This window comes from Onychomys torridus, chromosome 3 (genome assembly GCF_903995425.1).
Source record: "Onychomys torridus chromosome 3, mOncTor1.1, whole genome shotgun sequence".
NCBI lineage: Eukaryota > Metazoa > Chordata > Mammalia > Rodentia > Cricetidae > Onychomys > Onychomys torridus.
Window position 1 is genome coordinate 140,651,462 of NC_050445.1, and position 8,910 is coordinate 140,660,371.

Sequence of the window (8,910 nt, forward strand, 5' to 3'; positions counted from 1 at the left end):
ATAAGTTTCCTGAACCCACAGTGTTCTGGGGCTCTCTGGTTACTTTCCTTGGGTTCTGCCACTTGGCTGAAGAGCAGGCTCACCCAACTCTAGGTCTGGCGGAAGAAAGAAACGTGAGAAGTATGGAGAAATGAGAGGGAGGCTGTGTGGGGGAGGAGAGTGAGAGACAGGGAATGAATCATGGGAACTGGGATGTATCCTGTCCCAGGCCCAGGGTCAGGATGACAGATGGGCGTGGTGACAGCAGCTGCCCCCTCCCACTGGCTTTCTGGAGAAAAGGAGGCGGGGCTAGAAGATGTTCAAACTCTAATGAACCTGCTCTGGACAGTGGGGAGGAAATGGGAGCCATTCCACTGGTCAATCAGAGCCCCTCCTCTGTAACTGAGTGTCTGTCCTCCAGTGCAGCCCAGGAGTGAGTGGGTCCAGCCACTGGGCCCATGTGTTGGCGTGGCTGGCTGCCTTTCTTCCCTACATTCACAACCTTAGAGTTGTCCTGGTCCTTTCTCTCACCCGCCATACCCGACCTCTCTTGTTGGCACTGCTTTCCCTAGAGTGAGACCTGTCCATGTCTCACTGGCTGGCCTGCAGCAGCCCGATCCAAACTATCCACTCTCTACAAAGATGCGCCTCATTACTGGTGATTCTGATAAGACCTCAAATCCTGCAGGAACGGCTTCCTACTATCTCGGAGCACAAAGGAAGTCCTGTAGGACCCTGACTTGCCTGTCCCGCCCTCCAACTGAGGCTTTCTCTGCATCATCTCCTACCCTGCTGAAGACTCCAACCTCCAACCACATGGCCTCCTCTCTCGGCCTACAACACAGCAGCCATTTTCCTACCTTTGCATATGCTCTGAGTGGACCATTTTCTCCTGAGTGGACCATTTTCTCCTGATATCGACAAGGCTCACCTGATGACCTCCTGGACTTTACTCAGGCACCGCCTCCTCACTCAGCCTTTCCCTCCTCCCTTTTCTCAGTATTTCTATATTGCAGCTAAACTTACCTACTGTACAAAGATCTATTCATTTGTTGTATTAAACACCTCTCTTCCCTGGCCAGAACCCAATCTTAATGCTTTCATTCATTAGTAATCTCTGGCAACTAGGGAAAAAATGCCCAACATATAGCAGATGTGCAGGGAACACTTAGTAAATGAACCAACAATCAGATGCTAGATACAACTGGAGAAATAGACTCTTATAGGAGATATCAGCCATTGGGATTATTTAGTAGGAAGAAAAGCCTGGTGGGGAAAAGTGTGTGTGTGTGTGTGTGTGTGTGTGTGTGTGTGTGTGTGTGTACATGTGTATGTGTGCGAGTATGTGTTGGAGATGTTTGACATCCATCTTCACTTGTAATCAACAGGATATGAACACTTGATCATTAAATGTAAGTGCTCTAACAGTATTTGTCAGCCAGAGCCTCTGCTTATCCATTCATTCTCTCTGTCACTGATCCAGCTGACTGGCATTCACGACTGGTCCTTCCACACCGGGTGTTCTGCTGAACATCAGGTACAGCCTACTTGAGAATATGGCCCCTAGAGTAGGGTAACAGGCCCAGCCATGAGGACTAATCTGGGAGGATCTTAGCATTAAGGCAGACTGCCACACGCACACATCCCTCACCCTACACCACCTGATTAGGAAGTAAATGTAGACCAAAAGGAACACTTGGGGGAGTGTCTACTGGTGGGGATGTCCCTCTCCAGAGACCCCCAAGAAGAGTATAGGAGTGATTATTGGGAGACTTCCAGAGTGACATTACTTTTGTTCTCACGAGGACAAGCAGTTAGCTGTGGGCTCCAAGGAGAACATCAAGAACTTCTAGATGAGCTGGGCACGGTGGTACGCCCACACACTGTAATCTCAGCATTAAAGGGGCTGAGACAGGAAAATCAAAAATTCAAGATCATCTTGGTCTATAGTGAGTTGGAGGGCAGCCTGGACTACATGAGAAAACCTGTTTCAAATAAGAAAAATAGAGACCACTCGCACTACCCTGAGAGACCTGCATATGGTATCAGGAGGCCCTGGGAAGCCACTTAAAAGACAGTTCTGACCTTAACACATGCCCTGTGCTTAGACACAAGAGGCAGATCATGCTAGCCAATGGTCTACCTCTTGTCTCCTTGGGGAACATCCCCTGGCTGAGGCACTCTGCAGAAGCTGATCCTTCTGTGGCGGCCCACGGGTGGCCACCATGGGTGATAGACATTGGAAGCTGGCCCAGTGCTTTGGCATCTCCATATCTGCCTGCCTTTGTCAAAGCCATGTGACATGAGTGCTGAGCTGAGCTGTTGGGGTTGTTACACAACATGAAGCGTGGCCTCTGAGACTGTCATTTATTTATTAGTTCCTCTTCCACAGCCAGCTTGTGCCTGGGTGCCTCTGCAGTACAGTCGCAGATTCGTATGCTCCCATATCATCCCAACACCCTTTCTCTTTTGATCATGCCATCAGCTCTCACTCTCCTCCTATGGTCCTACTCCCAGCATTCAGAATCCCATCTTTAATGACAAGGAACTCCCCTGTCTCAGCCCTTTATGTCCCAGTCACTGCTCATGGAAGGCACCAAGGGCTGTCCTGCTGAGTCATTCAGTGGAGAGGGGAGTCTCATCCTTCAGAGAACTGAAGGTCGGGTGTTCTTTGTCCAGCCGCTCTCGGTGAGGTGTGCATAGGTTTCTCCGAGTGGTCCACATGCAGTACGACCCTACAAGGGAGGAAGGAGAAGAAAAGTTCAGGGAAGGACATGAGGACATAAACACGGGAGATGTCGTCATGCGAATTACAATCGGGTTTCTTTCTTCCTCTCCTCCAGTACTCATAGGGACCCACAACCCTACCTCTACTCTCCAGTTGCACCGCCATGCCCTTCGACTACAGAACTGCCCCATTATAGGTGAGGGCAGGTAGCTGAAGCCATTTCCTCATACCTGACGCAAGCCTCTGAGGCAGCTAAGCACTCCCTAGCCAGGTGTCTCCTCAAGTGCCTGGACGGAAATTAAGTCCCACATCACAAACTTAATCCCATGCTTCCCTCACATCCTCACAGGTCAGCAGATTCAGTGTAATTTCTATACCAATCCTGACCAAGATTTAAAACCATTTGACCTTGATCTTAAAAAAAAAAGACAGATTAAGAAGCACTCACTATACAAGACTGAAAACAAGACTGTGCAGTCTCTCTCTCTCTCTCTCTCTCTCTCTCTCTCTCTCTCTCTCTCTCTCACACACACACACACACACACACACACACACACACACACATACATACACACTCTTATACACATACACACAATAAACAAATAATTTTTACTGTAAAAAATCCTCGAATAAATAACAGAAGTTATCTTGTCTATGAGAAAAGAAAAGGTTGCTTTGAAACAAGAACCATTCAAAACCAAACAAACTAGAAAATAAGGGAGGTGATTTCCCACTTTTAAGACTACTCATCCAAGCAGAGATTGTCCTAGCCTCAGAGAGGTGAGGAAAAGCTTTGAAAGGACCTCAGAACAGGAGTCTTCCCAGAGGCAGAGACCACCTTCAACAGGAGGGTATGACCCAGGGAAGTCAAGATGAAGGTGAAGTTCAGCCTAGTATGTCTGCACACAGTAGAAGATTTGCACTGCTGGCATGAAGTTTACTGAACCCCACTCTCCTCTTGAAAGCCAAATAGTGACAAGTATATAGAAAGTATGAAGAACATACTAAAGGAGATGCTTAGTAGTTCCACAGAAAAGTAAGTCATGTGAGAAACGAAATATAATTATACCCCAGCCCTCTAGAGGTGCCTCCACAGAGAACACTATTTACACAGTCACAATAAAGAACTGAATGCAGAAATAATACAAAGTGTGACATTTATTACAGTAGGTGGAGAAGGTATACACGGGGGTGCTTGTGTGTATTGTGGAGAGCAGTGGTGGGTGGTGTCTTCCATAGTAGGAAGTGAATTTTTCTAAGACTTAGGAGACAAAAATTTGAAAGCAACACAAGTGTATTCCAGGGAGTACAGCAGCAGGTCTAGACAAAACAGCTAAAGTAAGGAGAGGCGTGTTTCTAAGAGTGTAATTGGCGGGGAAGACGAGAGCTGGGGTGGTTATTATCGGGTATGAAGCTTGGGGTAGTTGTTCTTTTAAAACCTCAACTAATATTTTCATTCCCTCTTAGAGTAGCAGTTCTCAACCTGTGGGTCACTATCGCATTGGGAAGGTCAAATGACCCTTTCATAGGGGTCACCTAAGACCATCTGCATATCAGATATTTACATTCTGATTCATAATAATAGCAAAATTACAGTTATGAAGTAGCAATGAAAATAATTTTATGGTTGGGGGACACCACAAGACGAGGAACTGTATTAAAGGATCGCAGCATTAGGAAAGTTGAGCACCATTGTTTTAGAGAGAAAGGAAAAATACATAAAAATGTCTCCAACTCAAAAGGCACAGTCTCAAGTTTGAAAAAAAAAACAAAACAAAACAAAAAAGCAAAAAACAACTTACAGGATTGCCAGATTTAGCAAAACAAACAAAAGCCAAAAGAACATTCAGCAAAACATGAGTTTCAAGAGAACAGATCGATGTCTTTTAGGATAATCATGTCCTAAATACTGCAGATGTTGCTCACAGTTTATCTGAAGTTCAGATTTAATGAGCATCCTCCACTTTATCCAGCAACCTTATGTCCCTTATATCCACACCAAGGCCCAGAGCCAGGATGGGGAGATCCTAACACTTAGGTAAAGCAGCAAGTTCTCATGGAAGGAAATCAGAAGAAGCATCAAATTTTCTCATGGCAAGATTAGGAGTTAGGAAACAGCAGAATGGGGTCTTCAAAATTCTAAGGAAAAGTGACATCTGTCCTGGAATTTCAGATCCATTAAGTCACAAACAAAGTTTGAGAATGGAATAAAGGCATTCGGCAGGCCAAATGTAAACTGGGCATTCCCTCATTGTTTCTTAGAAGATGGAAACAGGGGCTGCCCCACCCAAATGATGGTAAAGCCAGACCGAAGCAGAGAGTCCAGGAAGATGGAAGTCCTCTGCAGAGAAAAGGAAAATGAACTCTCAGGATAACAGCTATGCTGAGGCAGAGTGAAATCAGGAGAGTTAGAGAGGGAGCGTGGAAGGTTCCAGAATGGAAGACCTCGGTGGTGGGGGACCAAAGAGAGAGCCTGCATGGGAAATGATAGAGAGGGGTTTTCCAACTGTGTCCAAGAGCTCAGAAAAACTATAAATACGAACACAGGAAATTAATCAGGTGAAGAAAATGAGGCAATTATTAACAAAGTGTTTACAAGAGATTAAACAAACATTATCATAATGCACTGCTCAGCAATGTGGAAAATAATACTTGATAGTGATAATGACATAAACACCAATTTAAACAAAACATTAAGGGCAGAAAACATTCGCCAGGCACATGCTGCATCCACAAAGACAAGAGCTGATGCCCTGTGGCTCAAAGACCCTAGGCTAGCCCACAAGGCTCTCTGTGTTCTCACCCCACCTTACTGACCCCGACTTTATCCCTTTAGCCACCCCCCCCCACACACACACACCTCATTCACTTTGCTCTGTGAGAAGTCTCCTGGCAGCTCTTCTCCTCCATTACACCATGTCCTCCTGCCTAAGGGTTTGTGCACTGCTCTCTGTGCCCTTTGTATGGAGCACCCTCCCCCACAGATCCACAGGGCTCATGGACCCAACCCACCAGGTCTTTGCTGAGACATCATCTTCTAGATAAGCTCTCCAATTCTTTATGTAACACTGCTTCTTCTCTGATGCTCCCTATAGCACTCTGATTGGCGTTTATGTATTCATAGACATTTGCACTTAGCATAACACCACTACATAATAAGATGTCATAGTAATATGCATCAGCTACTTTTTCTGCTACTGGACCCAAATACCTAGAAGCAGCAACTTCAGGGAGCCACAGCTTCTTTTGGTTTACAGTTCAGCAGGATGCAGACTGATGTGGCCTAGGAGGGAGGTCTGGAGGCAGGAGCTGGGTACATTTCATCCACAGCCAGGAAGCAGAGAACAGACCGGAAGTGGGGCAGGACCAGTTTGATGATTTTAATCATGGGCTTTGTTACAGTTGGGTGTCCATAAGGTCCATGTCCTAAAGGATTAGATGACAAGGTGGCTCTGGGGGGAGGCTGTAGGATCTTGGGAAGTGGGGTCTAGCAGGAGGTCCTTAGGTCTTTGGGGTCTTGCTCTTGAAGGGAACACTGTGGTCATCCTTCCTCTTGTGGCTTCCTGACAATGAGGTGAGCAGTTTTGCTCCACCATACACTGCCCCCATGAGGTGCTGCTCACCCCAGGCACTAAGCTGCCTCATCCAGGAATCAGGGCAGAACCTCTGAAACCGAACCAAGAGGAACCTTTTCACTTTATGACTGTGTCGTCTCAGGTATTTGTTATGCTGACAGAGCTAACCCAGACTTCCAGACTCTAGAAGTGTTAGAACATAAAATTCTGTTGGTGAAGCTACCAATCTGTGGGAGTAGGCAATATAGCCTGGCAACACATGATTTGAAAAAAAGTGATCTAATCCTTTGTCCAGGTGGAACGCAGACTATTGGGGATTACACACACACACACAAACACACACACACACACACACACACACACACAGGCTTTGTCACACTGGGTAAGCACATGGGTGAAAGGACTGAACAGCGTCCATAGAGATAGCCCCACAAAGCCGGATGTGGTGGCCCACACCTACCACCTCAGCTCCCAAGAGGCTGAGACAGGATTACTATTGAATTGACGATCAGCTTGGGCTACATAGTGAATTCTAGGCCAGACAGGGGCACACAGTAAGGGTTGGGGAGTGGGGAGGGACACAGAGAAAAATAGCTCCACGTAAGTATGGACACTGACATTCGAGAGTTTCAAAGAACAGTTGAATGGGGGAGAACGGGTCGGGTGGGGGAAACAGAAGGGTCAACTGAGTAACCATCACATTAAAAATGAATTTCCATTTCAACTTCTCATCTTACATAAAGACAAGTTCAAGTAGAGTATAGATTTCAATCACCACATTTAAAGCCACCAAATTCTACAAGAGCATGAGAAGCCATAGCTGCATGAAGAGTTCCTGAACATCATCACATCAAGTAAAGACTGAGCATGGTGGCACACGCCTTTAGTCCTGGTGCTCAGGAGGCAGAAGCAGACAGATCTCTGCATGTTTGAAGCCAGCCTGCTCTATACAATGAGTTCCAGTCCAATCAGGGCTATGTAGTGAGACCCTGCCTCAAAATAAATAATAAATAGATAAAAAATAAATGCATGAATCCTTTTTGAAATGATTTTTAAAAGGAGTACAATCCTTAAAATGTGTTGATAAATTTGACTTCATCAAAATTTAAAATTATCCAACTAATCCTCTCAAGGACTTGAAAACAGCAGCCACTGACTCTAAGAAAATATTTGCAAACCACATAGTTGATAAAATATTCATTTCTGGAATATCTAAAGGACTATAAAAACTCAGGGGTTTAAACAAAAACAATTTAACTAAGAATTGAGAGAGATTACACAGATAGCCAGTCAACACAAGAGAATGTTCACTCTGTCAAAGAAATGCAAATGAAAGACCAGAAGAGCCATCACTACATCCCTACCAGAATAGCTACAGTTACTTACATATATTAATTATATGTATTGTTTATATGCATAATTTATAGTACACATGTGTGTATTCATTTTACATACTGACACACGACAGTGTGTTTCATGTAGGCTACCCCTGAAGAGCAGTTCAAGGAAGGCTCTCTGCTGTTGTGCTCTATCTGTCAACATTGCTCCCCTCAGGAGCAGTCTCTGGTGACCAATGCAGGCTACTATTTCCCAGGTGTCCAGGGCATGAGGCAAGCCAAGAGGGTTGGTTACAGATGGGCAGGCCAACCTTTCTTTCCCTTTGTTTCTGAATAAACCTGTTTGCCAAGCTTCTCCCCTTGAGGACTTCCTGGCCACCATGAATATTTTATGAAGGATGTTCCAGGAAAGAGATATTGCTTTACACACACACACACACACACACACACACACAGGTATGTTCTGCTCTAAGCCACCTGAGGGAGGGCATCTGGGACAAGCCAAAAGAATTAGCTTGACCAAAGGAAATGAAGTGAAGACTCTATGTAGCCATGGAATCTGTCAGAAGATGAGCAGATCCCATTCCCGGAATCTCCTGTGCCTATTTTCTAGGGCATCATGGATGCTGTCCACTCTAGAGAGCTTTTGGAGAAAGTCTCTCCAACCCAGGACGTCAGTACCCTAAATACAAAGGTTCTTTTCCATTCCAGGTTGCAGAGCCCATACTAGGCATATCCCTCCATGAGGCCCTAGCAAGTGCTCAGCATGGAGCCATAGCCCCTGAATTTCTGCTACAGTCCCAATCTGCTTGGTGCCCAGGGGAGCGTGCTGAGGAAGGGGGCTCCAGCTCAGCCAACTCAGGAGCGCATCATCCAAAGCGAATGCATGAACAATTACAAAACCAACCCAAAGTCAGATTTTTATTTATTTTCACCAGCATGGGTGGTAAAATGCCTCTCTGCCCTATGGACCACCCTACACACAGCCACCACCTCCACAGGCAGAGGCTTCCTCATTCCTGTTTTCACTCCAGCTGGAGACTTCACTCCCAAAGAGAAGCCCTGCTGAACCAAAGCTAGAAGTCAACAGTCGCTTAGAAGTGTGTGTTACACAGCATAAGCTAACAGACACATTATCAGTCTGGGAGCTGCTTTTCCTCGGGGATTATCATTATATATGAGGGTTTTCCTTTCTCTTCATTTGTTTGTTTGTTTTTAAAAGCCATTGTCAAGGCTAAGGAGAGAGCTCTGTTAGTAAAGTGATTGCCTTGCAAACATAAAGACCTGAATT

The 8,910-nt window shown here is 45.6% G+C and overlaps 1 protein-coding gene across 3 annotated transcripts in view; it reads right to left on the reverse strand.

Moving 5' to 3' along the window:
• Positions 1-2,331: 2,331 nt before the first annotated feature.
• The window catches only part of Kcna6 (potassium voltage-gated channel subfamily A member 6), a 31,191-nt gene continuing 24,612 nt past the window's right edge, over positions 2,332-8,910 (reverse strand). For all 3 annotated transcript variants that reach the window (XM_036180444.1, XM_036180442.1, XM_036180443.1), the window contains one exon: positions 2,332-2,714. The gene's annotated coding sequence lies outside the window, so the exon portion shown is untranslated. The remainder of the gene's footprint in view (positions 2,715-8,910) is intronic.